Source organism: Pinus tabuliformis, chromosome 4_2 (genome assembly GCF_031772625.1).
Source record: "Pinus tabuliformis cultivar Carrire ecotype Pingquan chromosome 4_2, CPIR1, whole genome shotgun sequence".
Lineage (NCBI taxonomy): Eukaryota > Viridiplantae > Streptophyta > Pinopsida > Pinales > Pinaceae > Pinus > Pinus tabuliformis.
In genome coordinates this window covers 1,119,598,780-1,119,620,771 of record NC_142304.1, presented here as the reverse complement: position 1 = coordinate 1,119,620,771, position 21,992 = coordinate 1,119,598,780, and the positions used below count along the sequence as shown (strand labels likewise).

General features: G+C 38.5%; 1 protein-coding gene across 1 annotated transcript in view; it reads right to left on the bottom strand.

Moving 5' to 3' along the window:
• The window catches only part of LOC149173591 (protein DNA-DAMAGE INDUCIBLE 1-like), a 177,312-nt gene that overhangs the window by 34,663 nt on the left and 120,657 nt on the right, over positions 1–21,992 (bottom strand). The gene's annotated exons all lie outside the window — the stretch shown is intronic.

The window sequence follows — 21,992 nt, the reverse complement described above, 5'->3', positions numbered from 1 at the left end:
AAACAACCGATTGCGATATACAGTTGCGGACCCGATGGTCCTATTATATCGCACCCTAATGGTATATAGCGTCCACCGTATTGGTAGTTATGTATCGCAGTGTTTAAGGCCTTGCCACGTTAAAACTCTGATTGCGATAATATCGCGGACCCACTGATCCATTGTAATGCGCCCTATTGTAATATCGTGTCCGTCGCGTCGGATGATATGTTGTATGGTCCCGGGTTTAAAAGCTTAAAGCCTTGCCACATTGAAAGAGTTGATTGCGATATATATATATATATATATATATATATATATATATATATATGCACCCGACGGAGTTATTAAAAACAATTTATAAGAATACCTCTTCCAGGTATCGGAGAATTGGCTATGTTATGTGCAAATCTGTCGATTGCAATAAAGTTGTGGAGCGGACCCGATGAAGTTATAGATGCAGGCGTAATGCATTTGAAGTCCGGCCTTATGTGTTCGAAGGGTGTATTTCCGTGTATTCTTGTGGTTTTGATAAATGTGTTGCCCGAGGCTTAAAGTCAAATAAACGCTTCCAATAGGTTAGGGTCCATTGTATGAATATTGAAAAAAATGGCGGCCTCTCTGATATATTTATTTCTTTAATATGCAATATTATTATAATATGGCCTCTCTTCCGCATTTACGTGTCCTGAGTATTGGAACACTCGAATAGACAAAGGAAGCCATGGACCGGGAAGTCGAAGAATCAAGCGAGCATAGATGGACGAGCACGCGTAGATGGACAAGCGAGCGTAGAGGAAGCTAAAGCGACAGGTGGAGGGAAGCCTAAAGGTCGAGCGAGCGTTGAGGAATGTTAAAATTGGCAACCAGGGCAATACTTCATGTGGGTCATCTTATTCATGGCTAATAATATTTTTATTAGATTCCTCTGGTCGAGAGGTGTAGGATTGATATAAAGATCATCCAATTCCGATAAGTATTCATGGAGATATGAATTTATTTTGATTATGGAATTATTATCAAGCCGACCTACAACTCATGTAGGCTCAGAAGCCCAACAGTCGCATCTATTCACCCACCAACGTTGTGTATAAATATAAGAGGACTTTTCCTCATTTGGACTCACTCATCTCATCACATCTCTCTCTCTCTACTACGCAGATATGAGTCTCTTCTCTACTGTGCTGAAATGGGTTTCTCTCTCTCACACATGTGAAGTCGGAAGCTTTTGAATTTGAAGCTGCAACTGCAGAAGTAAAGATTGACTTGCGTGGCCTAGAAGATCTCCTCTTTGGAACTGCGTTGTAGGTTCATTTGAACCTCCTTTGAAAGCCGCAACTTTTGGTGGTGGAATGAAGTCAATCCGACGAACGGTTTGCAAGATATCGACTACCCTAGTTTGAAGCCGGAAACTGCTGAATCTGAAGCTGCAACTACAGAAGTAAAGATTGACTTGCGTGGCCTAGAAGATCTCATCTGAACTGTGCTGTAGGTTCATCTGAACCTCCTCTGGAAGCCGAAACTTTTGGTGGTGGAATGAAGTCAATCAGACTGTCGGTTTGTGAGATATGGTCTGCCCTAGTTTGATAATGAAGTCGCTAATGCTGATGCTACTGATCTAGGGTTTGCTACTGCTGATATGAATCAGATTTATTGTATTCTTTCTCTCTGTTGAATTATTGAAGATAAAAGAAGATTTGATCAAAGGGTTTCCCCACACATTGTGGGGTTTGTCCCTGGCTAGCCGCCACATCTTGTGTCTCTTGTCTTCGCTTGTTTTCTGTCGATCATTTAATGTTCTATCTGCACTTTACTTTATGTACATGTGATTGCTAATCGGTGGAATATAATAAGAAAAAGAAGTAAACTATTATAAGCATAGAACATACCATAACTTAACATGGTATTAGAGCTGAGGTGAAGACAAAGCCCGAGCAAGAGCAAGTGCAATCATTGAAGAGAAGATTGGCAAGGTTGTCCTAAAAGAACTATGGGGTCCTCAACACTCTTTCCTGCCGAAGACAAGCTCCGTGAGAAAGTTGATTATCACGGATGGAAGATGTCTATCGATCTAACCCTTGAAGATCAAGGAGTGTTGGACCATGTAAGAGGCAATATTGTTGAGCCTTCATCAAATGCATCTGCTGCTGCCTGGAACAAATGGAAAAATGGAGAAGTCAAAACAAAGAAGATCATCTGGGACTCTATCGACAAGCGCTTGGTGGCCTACATCTTTGATCTAGACACCTCCAAAAAAATCTACGACAGACTGGTGAGTTTATTTAAAGTTAATCATGCAAATCAAGTTTTGTTTGTTAGAAATAAGTTGAGGGAAATCAAGAAGGGTAAAGATGAAAGTATGCAAGCATACTTCTTAAGAATCACCAAGATCAAGAACGATCTCCTATCTATTGGGGAAACCATTACTGACAGAGAAATGGCACTCACAACTCTCGGAGGATTACCATCTGAATGGTATGTGTTCAGGACTACTCTTCTAAACAATAATGTAATTCCTAGTTTTGAGGAATTAATGGCTAGATGTATTCAAGAACAAACAAGGGTAGAAGAGCAGGAAATGCCCTTGCCTAAAGGTCCTCCTGCTGCTTTTTCTTCTCATGCTAAGAAAATAAATAATTTTGGGTCTAAATCGAAAAGAAAAGATGGATTTAAGGGTGGCAGAAAAGGACGATGTTTCATTTGCAATAAAGCAGGTCACTATGCAAGGGAATGCCCTGATAGAAAGGACTCTCACCGTGACGATGATCAATAGGAAATAGTTAAGTACAACTTGGTCTAGTATAGAGTTAGGTATAGAGTTAAGTAAAGTGTGTTTCTTTACCGTTGTACATTTTGTAACTTACAATCCGACGGTCACGATATGTAGTGATCCGACGGTTCATTCTCTCCTCGGTATTACCGACACTTGATCCGTGGCTTGACACCCGATTGGTCAATGATTTCTATTTAAAGCGCATGGAGGGTCATTTGTAGGATAATCCGTGCATGAGAGAATCATATGTAAATTTTCATTCTTTTATTAATAAATTGCCTGAAGTGGCCGCGTTGGCTCAGGTCGTGGACTGTTTCCCTCTTTGAGGGTTTTAACCACGTCAAAAATACTGGTGTATTGATCTGCGATCTGGTTGTGAGTGGTGTCCTTTGGTGTTCTGTCTGAGGAACTTACCCTGTAAATTTCTACATGGTATCAGAGCTATTTGAGGGCCGCGTCCGTTGGTGATCCAAATCTGAAGCCGGTAGAACTGCATCCGACTGTTGTTACCTAGATCTGCTATTTCTGACTGCTTTCGGGCCGAGAGGACTGCCCTGTTGTGTTGGAAGCATCTGTTCCAATGAGAAACCCCTTTCGTTTCACGCGAAAAGGTTTCTGATAGCCCTAGCTGCGTCATTTTTAAGATCTGGAGGTATATAGTGTTTATTTGCAGTTTACTGTTATTTTCTCTCTGTTTATTTCGGTTTCAGTTTATTTAGCCTTTTTATTACCGGATTTATACCTTTCATTTCTGCGTATGCTCTTTGCCCTGCGACTCTGTGCGATCTGGGCAAATCAGAAACAGAAAGGAAGGATTTTTCTCATGCGTATGCTCTTTTCCCTGCGCCTTAGGGTAATCTCGAAAAATCAGAAACATTGAGGAAAATATTTAGTTTCCGGCCACAGCTAACTTTGAGCCGCAAGGTTCATTTTTGAAAATATCTAGTTTTTCGGCTAAAGCTAACTTCGAGCCGTAAGGTTCGTTTTCTTTGTATGTCCGTGTTGGGTTTTGTGTTTTTTGTTTTGTAGGGAAAAATAGCCTTCTCAAAGCAAGCACGCAACGCAAAGCATCAACCTCTCTCTCTCTCTCTCTCTCTCTCTCTCTCTCTCAAATTTTTTGTATAGCTCAATTGGTTCAAAGCTATTCTAAGAGAGTAGAGGTCTTGGGTTCAAGTCTCCATTTTTTGGGGGCAGATTTTTTCATTTCCGCACATTCCCGCACTTCGTCGGCGACTTCATCAACTTTTTTTTCAAAAAGCCATAACTTCTTCATCCGGAAGCCGTTGCCAGAGCCGTTTTTTTTAAACCAACCTAATTTTTCAAGATCTATCCATTGGAACACTTATTTTCAGCATCTTTAGCTCCAGTTTCCGTTGAAATGGAAAGTCAATACCAAGTTACCCTTGACAGCACCAACTACTTCCAATGGTTGTCCTACATTGAGGATTTACTTAGAAGTAAAGGTCTCTACCGAATAGCCTCAGGCCAAGAAAAGAAACCAAAGGATGAAGATAAGGCTGCTAAATGGGAAAATAGGCAAGATCAAGCACGTGGATTGATAGGGATGTCTATTTCTCCAGATCATAGATTCCATATTGTAGAACTTGATACTCCTAATGAAGCAATGAAACAAATTAATAAAGTTTTTGGGATTAAAAATGAACTTAGAGCCCATCAACTTGAAAATGAGTTGCTTACATTGGACCCTAATAATTTTTCTTGCATTGAAGATTTCTTGTCCAAATTCAAGACCCTTAGATATCTCTTGGAAGGTGTTAAAGTTAAGAAAGAAGATAGTAACCTTATCTATTCCATTCTTACTAAGTTGGGACCAGCCTACTCTGTGTTTGTTTCCACCTTCCATTCTACAAGAGAAGCCTTCATTTCTCAAGGAACAGACTACAAGCCCCCTTCCTTTGACTCTTTTTGTGATTCTTTAATAAGAGAACAAGAAAAACTCTTACACCTTGGTCTTCTTAATCTTGGAAACTCTTCCAAGAAAGCGTTAGCCGCCCAGCAGCAACCAAATTCAAAGAATCCTAAGAAGTCATATCCTAAAAAGAATGGTCCTAAACCAAACAAGGGTCCTAAGCAATTTCAGCCCCAAAATGAAAAATCATTTCAACAAAATGATAAGACAAATAAAAACAAAGGGAAGAAGACTGATAGACATTGCAATTTTTGTAATCGAGATGGCCACTTAGACTCCAAATGCTTTAAGAAGATGGAAGCCTTGGAAGCAGCAATGAAGAAACATAACATCCATTTCGGGCAATCTTCAACTTCAACTTCATCTTCAGGAATGGAACTTTCTGCATGTGGTTGTCAAGCATTTCGGTCTGGCTATGCATTAAATGTATCTTCTTCTTCTCATTCTCATGAGTGGCTCATTGATTCTGGAGCTTCTTATCACATGGCCAAAAACAAAGCCATGTTTTCCTCTTTAAATGATTGTAACACCAAAAATATATATGTTGGTGATGATAGATCTCTTAGTGTTGTAGGGACTGGAACTGTTCATCTAGACAATGGTCAGTTTAATGATGTATTATGTGTTCCAACCTTATCCTGCAACCTTCTATCTGTATATCAGATAACTCATTCAGGTGAAGGTAAAATCGTTGAATTTTCACCTCATGATGTTGTAATCAAGGACCTAAGAGATCCTAAAAAGATTTTAGCTACTGGCATTGCTGATGATTCTACAAGGTTGTATAAGTTTCACAACTTTGGGTCATCAAATCTTCCCTCAGTATTTGTTGCTCATAACGATGAATTGAGCAAACTTTGGCATGAGCGATTTGGTCACTTAAACTATCGCTCCCTTCAGCATCTATGTAAAGAAAATATGGTGACAGGTCTTCCTATGGTATCTTGCAGAGATGGTGTTTGTTCTGGATGTGTACTCGGAAAACATCATCGGGACAGTTTTGAAAAACGTGCCTCTTGGCACGCCTCAGCCCCTTTACAGCTTGTGCATAGTGATTTATGTGGTCCACTTCCTGTTGTTTCATTCTCTGGCTGCAAGTATTTCTTAACTTTCATTGATGATTTCTCCAGACGCACTTGGGTATACTTCTTAAAACTCAAGAGTGAAGTATTTAACACATTCTTGGCCTTCAAAGCCTTTGTTGAAAAACAATCTGGACATCAAATTCTTAAGCTAAGATCTGATAATGGCGGAGAATATGTTAAAAACACATTCAAATTTTGCACTGAGAATGGAATACAAATGCAACATACTGTTCCATATACTCCACAACAAAATGGTGTAGCTGAAGGAAGAATCGCACCTTAAAGGAAATGGCTAATTGTATGCTAACTGCCCCTTGGCTGCAACTCCGATCACTAATTCTATCTCTCTTAGCAAACCCCATTCTAGAGAATAGAATGACTAATCATCTAGTGTGTTCTCCAAGTGACCCTCAAGCCTCCTCTTATACTTTTCTCGTTGACATATCAACGGCCGAGATTAAGTCCCTCATCAACGGCTAAGATTAGACCTGGTTTGATCCATGTCTTTTGGACCATTCTAACACGGTTTTATATTAATCCACATTAATATTTTAATTTCCCTAAGTTTAGATTAGGGACTCCATTAAAAATATTAATTATTTTAATATTTCTCAAACTATTTAGAATCTGCCCAAACCCTTTCTCGGTATTGGAGATTTATGTGCCCCAACCTCTCCACCAATTTCCGTGGCTAGAGCATATCTGATGCTACCCCAAATCAGCATATACATCATCCAACACTTAATATGAGAAAAGATGACATTTTTATTTTCTTGCAAAAGGGATCAAAACACTTAGAGAAAACACATACAATGGATTTCAATGTTTGCAACGACAATATGCAAGACCAAGGTAGGCTCTGAAATTTGGTGTAGGCCAAAATTTTTAAGGGTCTTGTCGCAACGACAGCAAGAAACAAGAATACAAACCTAACCTACTCTTTCTGTCGAATCCCCCCACCAATTCATGCCCAAAAGTGCCCATGAAAAGTAAGGAAAACTACTCTACTGTACCAACGAAAGGCCATACCTTTGGGGTCGGTAGGCCCACCTTCAAACATACATTCATAATAGATGGGTGAGGGACCACATGGCTAGCTCAGGTGGCAGAGAAAATGACACATTGAGCTATTTGGGGGCTGCAAGGAGCTTCCCACTGCTAGCTGAGGACCATCTAGGAGATTTTTTCTCCTATATACACTACCCACAGGTGGTGGGTAATAGACCCAAAAGACCTTCCTCCTCCACCAACTTAGCCTTCCAAGATGATTCAATAATCTTCAGTAGTCTCTTCTTGTCTAGCAGCTTCAACCCAACAACAATCTAGAATTTCGACCCCCAACTTCCAGAATTTCGGCCCTACTGTAGATCTGAAATTTTGGCCTCCTCAGCGACTTCAAAATTTCACACGTGAGTCAAAAGAGAGAGAAAATGGTCTTCAAAGTTCCTCGCTAGGGTTTCCTATTCTTCGTTGGGGTATTTTTCTTCCTTCATTGAATTTCACACCTTTTTCCTTCTCCAGCATAGGAGGCCTCTCCTAGCCTCTAGAGCGAAGGGGTATTGAAATTTAAACTTTTCTTGTGGTTTGAAATTTTTGGATATTTTTTTTGGGCAAAGCGCAACCATTTTTGGTATCAATTCAATATGTCACAAACTTAAGGAGGCTTGATCCTTCTCTTGGTGTCAAAACAACTAACCCTTGGACATTTTTGTAGAGAAAATCAAAAAAAAATGAAGGGAATTTGCATCAAATTTTGGCAAGGAATCTATCATTTGGAAGCTTCAAATTATTTCTAAATTTTTTGCAGGTCGCAAGCCTTGTCTCGAGAAATTTTTTCCTCTGACCAAGAGCAAAAGAGGCCATTAAATTTCCTCTAGTGCAAAAGCCTCTTTGGCTTGGACATCCTGCAAAGATAGCAAATTACTTGTGAGGATTTAGGTTTTTAAAATTTGAGAAATTAATCATAAAAAAAGTTTGTAATATTTAAATCAAGGTTGCACGAAACGGGTACGAGTTTCCGAAACGAGAAGCGATACGAAACGCGACCTCCCCAAATTTTGGAAACGGGGAAACGCGAATATATATATATATATATATATATATATATATATATATATATATATATATTAGGACCTTTAAGAAATATGTGCAATCATAAAGCATATATGATACATTCTAATTTATTACATTATGATAAAACTGTCAATTTTCAATGCATAAACTATAAGTATCTACATTTGCATCACATTTACTCATGAATAATCACATAATGAAAATAGAAATATCCAAAATCAGCCACGAGAAATTTCTAATTTCTTGTCTCGTGCTTGATTGGGAGTCTCCTCCTACATAGTCGAACAACCTTAATGCTTTTGATTAAATACAAGTTTCCTACCCTAGTACCCTACATTCTCTTGATTATTGGGAGTCTCCCCTACATAGAGGGCTTGGTTCTCTTGATTCAATACAAGTTCCATACCCTAGTACATGATAAAATCCAATGGAAACATTGCAATCCCCCCAATCCTGAAATCCTGAAAAACAGATAAGTCTACTGGATTTTGAGTGAGATCTAAAATTCTACTTTCTCCATATGAAATCCAATGAGGGCGAAACCACTCTCAAACATCCTGAGTCATTTCATGGTAATGTTAAAAATTTAAGTAGAAGGATGAAAATGAAAAATAAAGGAGAATATCACTTTTACTTTAAGAATTTAACATTACCATGAACTGCATATCAACGCTAGGGCAAAAGTTCACTTTTATAACTTTAGACAGGCATCTGGAAGCAACTAGAAGTCACTAGGTTAACGTAAGAATAGATTAGAAAACAAATAAAATAAAAAATAAATAAAAAAACAAGTAAATGCTGAAACGTGGGTCGTACGGCCCTGAAACGCGTTTCAGGCCGTACTGGCCACGTTTCAGTTTCGTGAAACGTGGCAGTACGGCCTGAAACGCGTTTCAGGGCCGTACCAAATGCGTTTCAGCGTTTCGTACCCGTTTCTGTACGGAAATGCCCTTCTGCCCCACGTTTCCTGCAACATAGATTTAAATTTAAATTTTGAGGCTATTTTCCTTGCCTGGCAGAGAGTTATTGAAGGTCAATGTTTCTCTAAGGTCATGAGCAAGTGGAGGCTCGATTTTCTTGTTGGTGAAGGTCCTACTCAGTGAAATATTTGAGCGAGTTATTTTGAGGGTTCTTAATCAAGTTTCCAAGCAGATCCATTGTTATTTGCCTTGTATATTTCCTCATATAACATTGTAGCTTGCAGAGGGGTGTTGATGCTTCAAAGCTTGGGTTTGTAATCTATCTTCATGGTTTCAAACCCTCTCTCTTTTCTCAAGAGTGTTTCTCTCTTTGTATTCTAATAATATAAAAAGCTCTTTTTTGTGAGGGATCTTGGGATTTTCCCATGGTATCCCACCTCCTTATTTAAAAGGGAGGATTTCTTGTCTTCTTAGTTTAGTTTTTCGTTCATTGTTCTCCCAGTCTTTAGATCTAATTCCTAACTGCTTTCTTGCATCTTATTCTATTAGTTTTAGTTTCATGTTCATCATATCTCTAATCTCTTGAATTGCATCAATTTGTTATTTTTAGATCTAGGATTCATTATTGATGTATTTTCTCTTGTGATCTTATTGCCTATTTGATCTAGTTGCATTTGAGTAATTTTTGTCTTAATCTCAATTGTACCTTGGATTGAAGTAGTCTTTCTAATTTTCTGACTTCTCCAATTAGATCTCTTTACCAATCTCATCTGCCATCACTTAAATAACTACTTATGCTTTATAGTTTAAATTTTCTCTATTGCTCTTGAACACTCATAAAAACATAAGGTGGTATCTTTAATCTAATCAATAACTCATTTCACATTAAGAGCATTTTCTATTAAAGCACTTGAGTTATTTCTCTAACTTTTTGATCTAATTGTCATTTCCTTCATTCGCTTTGTTTCATTGAGTAATATTTACTTGCTTCATTGAGTCATTGTTATAAACTAATCTCATTTTGTGCTTAAAGTAATAAGCATATTGGTATTTCATTCTTAGAAGCATCTTGTTCTAATTGTATCTCATTGAAGCATTGCATTGACATTGGTATCGTATCTGCATATTAGATCTAGGCTTGCATCTCTAAAATTTATTTCCAAGCATAAGCTTGGTTGATAGAAATTTTAGGACCAACTTCCCTAACTTTCATTCAATTTGATAAATTTGATTTTGAAGTAAGGTTAAAACACGTGACCTTGTAGTTTTCTTGCGGTCGAGCCCTTGTAGGAACAAAAGCACATGGATTATCAAGGAGGCTAGGTGGGTATCGTTAATGATGGACTAAGCACCTCATTGGCCTATCCTTCTTGGAAGCCACCCTAGTCTTTACCAAGTTTTGAGAAATTGAGAGGAAGCTTCACCATAAATTAGGCATACAACTTTAAATCAACTAAGATTCTTGCATCACACATAGTCTAATCTTGCATTTATCCATCTGACATTCTCTCATTTTGCATCAAGTTGATTTGTGAGCATTTCATCTTACTTGCAACATTGCATTATATTTCTCTTATACTTGTCATTTGAAATATTTTCACATTGTCTATCTTTAAGTACAAGTTTTATTTATCTTGCAAACTCGATCTTATTGCTCATATTTCAATATTGTGTTATTTCTTGTACTAATGCTTGTCCTGCATCATTGCCTATTGACAACTAGAGCTTGATGTGCAGAGGCAAATTTGATTGACAGGGTTTGTGACGCAGTTCGCTTGTATTGCAATTTCTTTGTATTGATTAAGAGCACAAGAGGATCTAGTCTGAAAATTGTGAAATGTGGTGTTGGTTGATCAGGGTGGCAGGGTGGTGTAAGGCAAGAGAGTGGATTTTCCTTCAAGTTGGAGCCTAAGAACACTTCAAGGAGGCAGGGCAAGTTGGAGCCCACACATGGCGTTGGAGCATCCATCTAGTAGCAGCTAGTAAACAAGGCGTTGGAGCATCCGTCAGGTTGGAGCCTAAAAACTAGGGCGTTCAAGCATCCTTTCGGTTACAGCTAGTAAACAGGGCGTTCAAGTGTCCTACAAGTTGGATCGTGTACATCAAGAGGTTGGAACTTCCTTTAGTTGGAGCTGAAAACTTGATGTAAATCTTTTGAAGACAAATATTAAGAAGCGTTCAGTGGTTTTTGTTCCGGAGGGGTTTCCAATAAAAAATCTATGTCTACTGTCTCTATTTCTTATGCATTATTGAATGGTGTTGATGATGTTTATGTTTATCTGATGCTAATAACAATTAATGCTCTATGAAATTCTAAATATATTAATTGATAAGAAATATTGATTCAACCCCCTCTCAGTGTTTCCAACAACAATTGGCTTTATTTCTTTCAATTAAGGTATATGATACAGGACAATATATTCCATAGGAAGTTTTGTTAAAGATACTTTTTATATTATACAAAAAACACATATGTACAAAAAACAAGCAGTAAAACTACCATATAGAATTTGAATCGTAAAAAGGAAAAAAATAAGAAAATGTCAAAATTTTTAAATTGGAAGAACCATTTAAGAAGATAATGTCCCTTTGCAGGTACTCTTATCCCAATATAAAATTCTTTCAATGTTACTATTTCTTCTTCAATGAGAATATATGTTAAAATGGGAAACTAGGGCCAAATTCTACTTTAGACAACTCATTTGATGGAGATGATGATGGCAATGAATAACCAAAATTGATATAAATATCATCTAATTTGGACAAGCAGAAGTGTGTTTTTGAATTTACGCTGCATGTGCAAATTGTTCAAGTCAGCCACATCATCAAGTAGGCTCATGAAGCCCAATGGATGTGTCACTTTACCCTCAACGAATTGTATAAATATAAGTGCCCTCTCACCTCATTTCGCATCATCACTCACACATTTTTTCTCTCTCCTCCTCTCATTGGTTCGTACAACTATTAGACAGATCTTCTCTCTCACACCTGGCAAGAAAGACGAATTTTCTGGGCAAATTGCATTTCCGAATTTCAAGATTGTTTCAGGGGTTGGACCAACATTGACCAGACACTTTGACTCATCATTTGATTGCGGTTTTTGTCAAAAAAATCTCATTTTTGGCAAGCATTACAGATTGGCATAAAAATCAAAAAAATTGAGCACTATGACCAATCCTGTTTGAAAGTAGAAATTGACTTCAGTTGACCGAGTTTAACTATTGTTTTCTGGAATATTTTTACTACTATTTGACCAGTTAAAGAGGTCGAGTTTGATTTCCTTTTACCGAGCTTCAAAGGGGATGTTTTGTTGTTGCGTTGGCCATCTTTGACTTTCTGGTTAGGGTTGAATTTGACTACAGTTGACTGCAGATTTTACATGGTAGTTTTTACTTTGATTTGGCAAGTCACCTTTGAAATTTTGTACTCTCTCTCTCTGTTGAACATTTGATATAATAATAAGAAGAATTGATCAAAGGGTTTTCCCCACATTGGGGTTTTTCCCTGGCATCCGCCAAATCTAATGTCCTCTTGTCTTGGCTTGTCTTCTACATTTTATTTTATGTTCTATCTATAGTTACTATCAATGTGATTTATGGTTAATGTGATTGCTATTGGAAAACTAAATTGGAAATTGTCATTGGGTTGCTAAAAGAACGTTGAGGTAATTGTGTTCAGCATAGACATACCATCGTTAACTAAAATTAACATGGTCTTACAGCACAGGTGAAGCCAAATCCCAAGCAAGATAGAGAAAAGAAATCACTAAGGGAAATCTGTTAGACAAGATTATTGTAGTAGCCTCAATGGCTACTACATCTCACTTCAAATTTGAGGATAAGCTCAAGGACAAATCAGACTATCATGCATGGAAGTTGACTTTGCATTGGACTTTGGAAGAGCATGATGCCATGGACTATGTGTAGGGAAGAGTCGTGGAGCCTCCTTCAAATGCACCGACTGCTGCAAAGACGAAGAATAAGAAAGGTGAGGTCAAAGCTAAAACAATTATCATATACTCCATTCAAAAGCATTTGGTTGCCTATATTTCTGATTTGCGAACATCTAAGAAGATGTATAAGAAGTTGGTTGGGATGTTCAAAGTAAATAATGCCAATCAAATCCTCTTTCTCAAGAAGAAGTTGAAGGACGTCAAGATGGATAAAGGGGAGTCTATCCAATCCTACATTATCAGAATAACACAAATCAAGAATGACCTACTATCTATTTGAGAAATTATTGTTGACAGGGAGCTCACTCTCATTGCACTTGGAGATCTTTCAAGAGCATGGGATGTGTTTAATATCACCATTCTCAACAATGACAAGATTCCTAGTTTCGATGAATTATTGGTTAGATGCACTCAAGAGAAGACGAGGATGATGGAGAGAGACAAGCCTTCAAATGGAAATGAACCTACTTCTTTCTCCGCTCATGCTAAGATGAAAAATAATGTTGGTCAAAGAAGACAGGGTCAAGGATTCAAGCAGGGATTCAAAGAAGGAAGAAAAGGAAGATGCTACAATTGTAATAGGTTCGGCTACTATGCTAGAGATTGTCCTCACAAGAAAGATTCTCCAAGGGATGACGAAAACAACAACAACAATTTCAAAGGCAATGGAAATCAAAGAAACAACAAGTTCAACAATAAAGGAAAGAGTAATACTCCCACTACTTGATATGGAAACGGTCGACCTCCCAAAAGTACGAGAAATTCTAGGTATGAGGAAAGTAATGTTGTAGAAAAACAAAAGAAATTTTATCTTATTTCTACTCTATTTACTACCTCTCCTCCAGATACTCTAGACCATTGGTTCATTAATAGTGGAGCCTCAAGGCATTTCACTGGGTACAAAGAGGCCCTCTCAAGTTTAATTGAAAAGAAGACTTGCAGAACATACTTGGAGATAATGCCACCTACCTCGTGAAAGGGATAGGTATTGTCACTCTTCACTTAAATCAAGGTCAAACCATTCATCTATAAGAAGTATTCTATGTGCCCGATTTGAAGAAGAACCTAGTGTTTATTTATGCTATGGAAGATAAAGGCTTCAAGGTAGCATTCATTGATGGAAAGGTACGTATTTGGCAAAGAAACCCTAAAGATGCATTTACACTTAGATTTAGGGTTGATGGTCTCTATCAAGTTGGAGGAAGTCCTTTGGGAGCCTTGATTTGCGATACTTCTCTTCAATCTGAATTATGGCACTGAAGATTTTCCCACCTTGATTACTGTCAAGCTAGTGGGTAACTCCTCAAATGAGATTATGTTTATTCATTTGCATTGTTCATAGTTATATACATGAGGGAGTAACTGTTGAGTTTCATCTCCCAATGACTCTTCATTTTCTCTTATTAATTATTTACACTATTTACAATTGTTCACCCAATCCCTATGATTAGGTGTCAACATTCCCCCCTTAATTTGAAGGGATGTTGGTGAGTTCAAGCATCATTCTGAATCTTTCAAGCTTTTCTCTTCCAAGCGCTTTGGTGAAGATGTCTACAATTTGCTCATTAGTGGAACAATGGCGAAGATGGATTGTTTTGGCCTCAACATGATGTCGTATCAAAAGATATTTGTATTGATGTGCTTCATTCAATCATGGAACTTTGGGTTCTTGGCCAACTTTATTGCAGAGGTATTGTCAATCATGAGTGGAGTCGAATGTACTTGTTTTACCTGCAAATCTTCCAGAATTTTACTGAGCCATACAATTTCTTTTGTTGCCTCAGCCGCTGCCACATATTCTGCCTTTGTTGTGGAATCTACTGGAACTAATTGTTTGCGTGGTCTCCAAGAAACAGCTCCTGATCCAAGACTCATAGCATAACCAGAAGTAGATACCCCAATTTCTTTGTTTCCATCAAAGTCTAAATCAGAGTATCCAATCAAGCTGAAGTCGCCCACCTATGTATACTTGAGTCCAAAGTCTTGAGTTCCCTTCAAGTACTTTAGAACTCTTTTTGCAGCAGACCAATGTCCCTCACAAGGCTTTTGCATAAACCTGGAGAGGATTGAAACAGCAAATGAAATGTTTAGGTTGGCAGTAGTCAAGTAGTTGAGACTCCCTACAAGCTGTCTATACTTTGTTGCATCCTCAAATTCTTTTCCTTCAATGGATGAGAGCTTTAAGTTTTGTTCCATTGGAGTAGTTAGAGGATTGCATTCAGCCATGCCAAACCTGTTCAACAGATCTCCAATGTACTTCTTTTGAGAAAGGAATATGGACTTTGGATGTTGGGTTACTTCAATACCAAGATAGTAATGAACATAGCCCAAATCAGTCATTTCAAAACCTTTTCTCAATTCCTTCTTTATGGATGCAATGTAGCTCTCATTGTTCCCTGTCATCAAAAGATCATCTACATATACCACAAGATATACAACTGTTTTGCAAACTTTCTTGACAAACAAAGTTGCATCATCAAGTTCATAATGTTTGAAATTGAGTTTCAGAAGATGCTCAGTTAGTTTTTCATACCAGGCTCGCAGTGCTTGTTTTAGGCCATACAAGAATTTCACAAGTTTGCATATTTTATGTTCATGTCCTTTCACAGCAAATCCTTCAGGCTAGGACATAAAAACATTCTCTTTTAGATCTCCATTCAAGAAAGCAATTTTTACATCCATTTGATGGACTTTCCAACTGTTCTGAGCTGCTAGGGCAAAGAGTGTCTGGATGGTAGCCCATTTTGTTGTGGGGGCAAAAGTCTCCTCATAATCGACCCCTTCCTTATGTGCAAAACCTTTTGCCACAAACCTAGCTTTGTGCTTGTCAAGTGAGCCATCAAATTTATACGTGTTCCTATAGACCCACTTGCAGCGAATTGGCTTGGTTCACAATGGAGGATCAACCAGCTTCCAAGTGCCATTCTTTATCAAAGCATCTTTCCATTCATCATGAGAAGCGGCTTCTTTGAAGGAAGTTGGTTCAAAATATGTAGACAAATTCAATTCACAATCATAAGAAACATCCATATCAACAGGTGAATTAGAGTCATCTACATCACCTCCATTTTGCTGGGTTGAATTTCTAGTTCCTACCTTTCCAACCTCATCAGGATGAACACTTTCAAGTGTCTTTGTCAGCCACCTTAGGGGACCTTTCTGAGATGATTCAGGTTGCTCAGTTGATTGAGTTGAGACTGAATCAAGATTGAGTCTCCCAATTCTGTCAATCACATCACTCAAACTATCATCAGTGGTTGGAGTTTCATGCGGGAGAGAGTGTGCCTCAAAAGAAGATTCCACAGGTTGATCTAGTATAGGAATCCCCCCTTCAAGATGTGGAATCTGATTATCAAATTCTTGAAATGATTTTGCATTTGCGAATCTATCCAAGCGATCAAGTTGTCGTTCAACAACATTGTCAGCTTTGAATAATTCAAAAAGATTACATCTCTAGATACAACAAACTTTTTGACTTCATCATAGAGACGATATGCTTTGGAGGTGTTTGAATACCCCAAGAAAATACACTTACGACTCCTTGCACCAAGTTTGTTTCTATGTACCTTTGGTATCAAGGCATAACAGGTGGAACCAGAGACCCTGAGATGCTTTACCGAAGAAATGTGCACATATCACATTTCATAAGGAGTCTTGTTTCTAATAGCATTAGATGGACATATATTCTTTACATATACAACACATAGAACTGCATCAGCCCAAAACATCAATTTTACATTCTTGAAAAGCATCATGGAGCAAACCATATTAAAGATTGTCCTATTCATTCTTTCAGCTACTCCGTTTGTTGGGGGTTATAAGCCACAGTTGTTTGATGTTTGATCTCATGTTGGCAAAGATAGTTTTCAAATTCATTTGAAGTGTATTCTTTTCCATTATCAGTGCGAATAGAGCCAATATGAGAAGGTGCATCATTTTCAATCCATGTATAAAAGTTTTTGAATGTTTGAAAAGCATTAGATTTGTTCTTCAATAAATAAACCCAACACATTCTGGTGTAGTCATCAATAAATGTCAACATATATTTATTTCCATTTGCAGAAGGAACAAGCATTGGACCACATTGAATGAATGAGTTCAAGTTTTCTATGTGCCCTGGGATGTGAATCATGAAAAGACTGTTTACTATGCTTTCCTAGAATGCAAGCATCACATTGCTCAAGTTTCCTAGCAATTGTAGGCAAACCAGTGGACACCATTTTTCTTCAACAAGCGGAGGCTGTCATAGTTCAAGTGTCCAAATCTAGCATGCCATAATATACTTGATAGAAATGTACCTTCATCATAATGAGAATTGTATGAGAAATTTTGTGCACAGGCAGAGCTACCTTGCAGCTTGAGAAATCTTTCTTCTTCTATACCCGTCATAACAAGTGAGTGATCTGATGTTTTTCTCACCTCAACCTTGCCATCAAACATATGAATGGAGTGTCCTTGCTAGTGGATGTGAACCAAGGAAAGCAAGTTTCTCCTCAGCTATGGGAGATATAAAACATGATGCAAAAGAAAGTCTGGACGACCAGGCAATTTAAGCCCGATTGTGCCAAGCCCTAATGGCTTGAGTTTTGATTTGTCTGCAAAGTATACTGCTCCATCAACATTGTCATTAAATTCTTCAAAAAAATCTCTTCTAAAAGTCATGTGGCAAGTTGCTCCTGAATCAAGCAACCAATCATTTTTCCAAGAAGCAAGTGAAGCATTAAATAAGTCTTCATTTACTCCAATATTACAGTGTGCCACAACATAGTGAGCGGATTCAAGTGCTTTTACCTTTCTCTTTGTCATTACTTTTACCTTTGGGTTGGTTTCTTTCCTGCTCAATTTTGTCACGAGGCAACTTGCATGTGGATGCATCATGTGATCCATCTCTATTGCAACGTATGCAATGCAAATGTAATATTCCTAATTAACCATGGCTAATTGGAATATTCGATTTTGCTTAATTTTGCCCTCTATAGTTATTTATAAATAAAAAGGTGAGGAAAGGGGAACATAACTCACTTTATGAATAAAGTCACTCCCTAGTAGCACAACATTGTAACTTAAAAGGGGAGCCAAGGGGGCCCAAGGACCATGTAGAGAAGGGGCCCACGTAGACACTTGGAGGGACTGCACAGATGGAGAAGGAACACGTGGCAAGAGAGAGGCTATGTTGGAGGAGGTGGGCCTTAGGGTTTTGAGAGAGGCCAATGCTATAAAGGAGAGAGGAGCCTCCTCATTTTGATCATTCGATTATGTTGCATTTGAGCTAGTCACTTCAACTTAGAGCACGATGGTTGTTTAGCCTGTCTGTAGCATTGTTTAGTGCATCAAGTGTCTTTGTTCGGAGATATCAACCTTAGCCCCGGGGTACTTCGAGTGCCTGCTCGGGCAAGGTAGTTTCATTAGTATTTTGCAGGAGGAGCGATTTCTGGATTTGAGGAGGAGCTGAGCATTTTTGGTGACTGTGCAGTCTTGAGAGAGAGGACGCAGTTTCTTTGGGTAGGAGCTCCGGACTGGGTTTTTTGTGGAGGGTTTGAGCTTGGAGATTGAGCAAGGGATCAGCCCTTGCATATTGGAGGATTTTGGCAGAGTTTCGGGTAGAGTTTTGGAGGATTCTCTTCAGGGGCAGCACAGAGCCTTGAGGGATTGCGTAGATCCCCAAGGGGGTGATTTTCGGGGGTCAGCCATTTTAGAAAAGCTTTCTGGGCTTTTCTGGGTTTATTGAGCAAACGTTGATTCCAAAGTTTCAGCATTTTCTGAGGAGGGGAACAGAGCCAAATCCTCATTTGATTCCAGCAGTAGCAGTAGCACAACAATTCTCCAGCAGTTTGGACGTAGTTCAGAGAGAGGCCATTTCCTTCCCATTCTGAGTGTATTTCTTCACTTGCCTTGTGCAAGTCGAGGTGTTATCTTTCTGATCACCTCTCGTACTCTTTCCATTACTCAGTGTAATAAAATGGCTTAGCATTTCTCTCTGCATTTCTCGAGTATCTGCTTGTATTCCATGTATACATTATTGTATGTTGCACTATTGTTATTTCTCTTGTTGGAGTTTGCTTGTGTTTGAGGGATATCTCTGATAAGGGAGATTACAACAAATCTGACTTTTCACCTTGAGAGTGTCTACCCCCCCTGCCTCTAAAATTTCTTCTTCCTCTTCCTCTTCGACCACCTCTTCCTCTGGAAGAATCTTGAGCAAGATTTTTCTATGTGAAAAACACACAGCCTCTTCAGAACACTAAGGAGTTGTCTTCTTCCCAAAATCTTTCTCTTTCAACAAATTTTTCACAAGGGAGTCAAAGGTAATTTCTTTGAGGTTTCCATTTGCTTGCAATGACTCAAGATAATTTGAGTAAGTGGATAAAGTGCCTTGACAAAAGCTATCAAATGAATGTCCAGTTCACCATTAGTGACTTTGATATCATGCATAATAGATTTTACTTCTGATGCAAAAGCAAGAGGATTATCATTTTGTAATTCAAGGCTGAACAATTTAATCATGAGTTGAACAACTTCAAGTGTAGAGTGTGAGTCATAAAGTTCCTTCAGTTTTTGTAAGGCTTCGAAAGCATTTGAAAATGGCCAAATATGGTGACTCACCTCTTCATTTACTGATGCTGCAATCAAGCATAAGCCTTGTTATTCTTATTTTCCCAAATGGCGAATTCCTTGTCTGAGGTAGTTGTTCTAGTTCTTTGTCTTCGTCTCCAACACACGCTCCTTTCCACAGCTCATTAAAAATGAGAGTGTGTTTGATTTTCAATGACCATTCTAGATAGTTCTCCTTAACGGTGAGAACCACTCCCACAATAGATATCAATGAATGCATTTTAAAAAATTGTGTACTGTAAAAATACCTTTGCTGCCAATGTAAAAAAAAATTTGCACCTCTAGTGTTAAAAAATGCAATTCTGGTTGTAAAAAACTACAATTCTAATGTAGATAACAGAGGTATATATGAGGAGGTGTTATGTGGTGGAGGGGATATCTGAAATATGTGGTGATGAGGGTTCTATGAAGGGCGAGCTTATATGGGGAGGCACATGAGATATTAAAAAAATTGTGATATCACAGTTATATATCACATATTTCACAATTAATGGGCCAGCCTAATGGGAGAGCCAAACTACCGATATCCTTCAATTGGTCCATTCTGACCTTTCTAGTATGTTTCTCATAACATCAATGGGAGTATACTTATACTATGCACTTTTTGTGGATGACTTCTCTTGCAAAAACATGGATCTGTTTATTGAAGAAGAAGGATGAAGTATTCAAATGGTTCCATTCTTTCAAAGCCTTGGTGGAAAATCAAATAGGGAAGAAGATCAAAATATTGAGCACTGACAATGGAACCAAATATGAATCAAATGAATTCAATGACTTTAGTAGAGAGGATGGCATTAAGAGGGAGACAATTGTTCCATACACTCCTGAGCAAAAGGGATTTGTTGAAACGAGGAATCGAACAATCATGGAAGCCACCCATGCCATGCTACACGATCAAGGTCTACTAAAGTTCTTATAGGGAGAAGCTTCCAACACTACTGTGTATGTTCAAAATAGGAGCCCACATCAAGCACTAGATTTCAAGACACCCAAAGAAGTTTTCACTAGTAAGAAACCTGATGTTTCTCATTTTAGCGTATTTGGTTATCCGGTGTATTTTCGTGTGCTTAGAGAGAAAAGAAACAAGTTAGAAGCATCTAGGAAGAAAGCTATATTTGTCGGCTACAGTGAAAATTCAAAGGCATATAGAATCTATGTGTCTGGTCAAAGAGAAGTGGAGGTAAGCCATGATGTCACCTTCGATGAAGATACTGCCCTTGGGAAAGCTAGATATCTCCCTACCCCAAGGAAAGACAATGATGATGCTACAAAAAAACAAGATGAACCTCCAACAGATGAGCCTATGCATGATGTTGAAGGCCTGATGGATCCCATTGATCGACCTCCTGATGACCCCTCTACCCCAAGGAAAAGAACTTTGTGGCTCAAAGATACTCTCAAAGATGCTAAAAGACATATTTTTCCAAGAGGGACATTCCATGAAAGTAAGAAGCCGAACAAGTATCAAGGGTACTTAGTTTCTATAAGTACTATTGTTCAAACTGAGCCATGTACATTCCAAGAAGTCATAAAGCACCAAGTCCAAAAGGATGCGATGAATGAGAAATATGAATCTATCATGAAGAATGATGTCTAGGAAGTGATGCCTAGACACAAGGACAAGTTCAGAGTCACCTCAAAATGGCTATACAAAATCAAACATGGAGCAGATGGGAGTGTTGAGAAATATAAGGTTAGGTTCGTTACTCGAGGCTTCTCTCAGAAGGAAGGAGTGGATTAATGACGAGATATTTGCACCGGTTGCTCGATATACCACTATCCAATCTATTATTGCTCTCGTTACCTCTCAAGGATGGAGCCTACACCAAATGGACGTTAAGGCTGCTTTCATGCATGGCTCACTTAACGAGGAACTCTACTTGGAACAACCTCAAGGGTTTGAAGTACAAGATCGAAGGACACATGTATCTAGGCTGAAGAAATCCCTCTATGGGTTAAACCAAGCCCCTAGGGCTTGGTATGAGAGGATTGATAGCTATCTTATGAAGTTGGGATTTACGAGGAGTGATGATGATCCTAACCTATACTTCAAGGTTGAAAAGGACATGCCTCTCATTTTGTTCCTTTACGTAGATGATATCTTTCTGATAGGTGCAAACCCTCTCATTTATCAATGCAAGAGGGAGATGGCTTCCGAGTCCGAGATGAAGGACCTAGGTCTAATGCACTACTTCCTAGGCATGGAGGTCTGACAAAAGCCAGGTGAGATTTTCCTTTCTCAAGGAAAATACATTGTGAAGCTTCTCTAGAGATGTGGGACAGTGGACTGCAAGTCTGTCTCTACTCTAATGGAACTCAACTTCAGGAAGCTATGTAATAGTGTTGTCGGGCCCAAATTAGCAAAACCTTTCAAATATAGACAACTTGTGGGGGCCCTGATGTTCTTAGTAAACTCCTGTCCTGACATATGCTTCAGCCTCATCACATACATTAGATTGTTGCTAAGAATATCTTGAAATATTTCCATGGCACAATCAACTATGGAATGAGATACACTGCCAAGAATTTGAGGCTACATGGATACTGATGCTAACTAGGCTGGCAGTGTGGTGGATCCCAACAGCACGTCTAGATGTTGCTTCTCATTGGGGTTTGCTTTAATTTCTTGGATGAGCAGGAAGCAAAAATCGATTTCTCTAAGCACTGC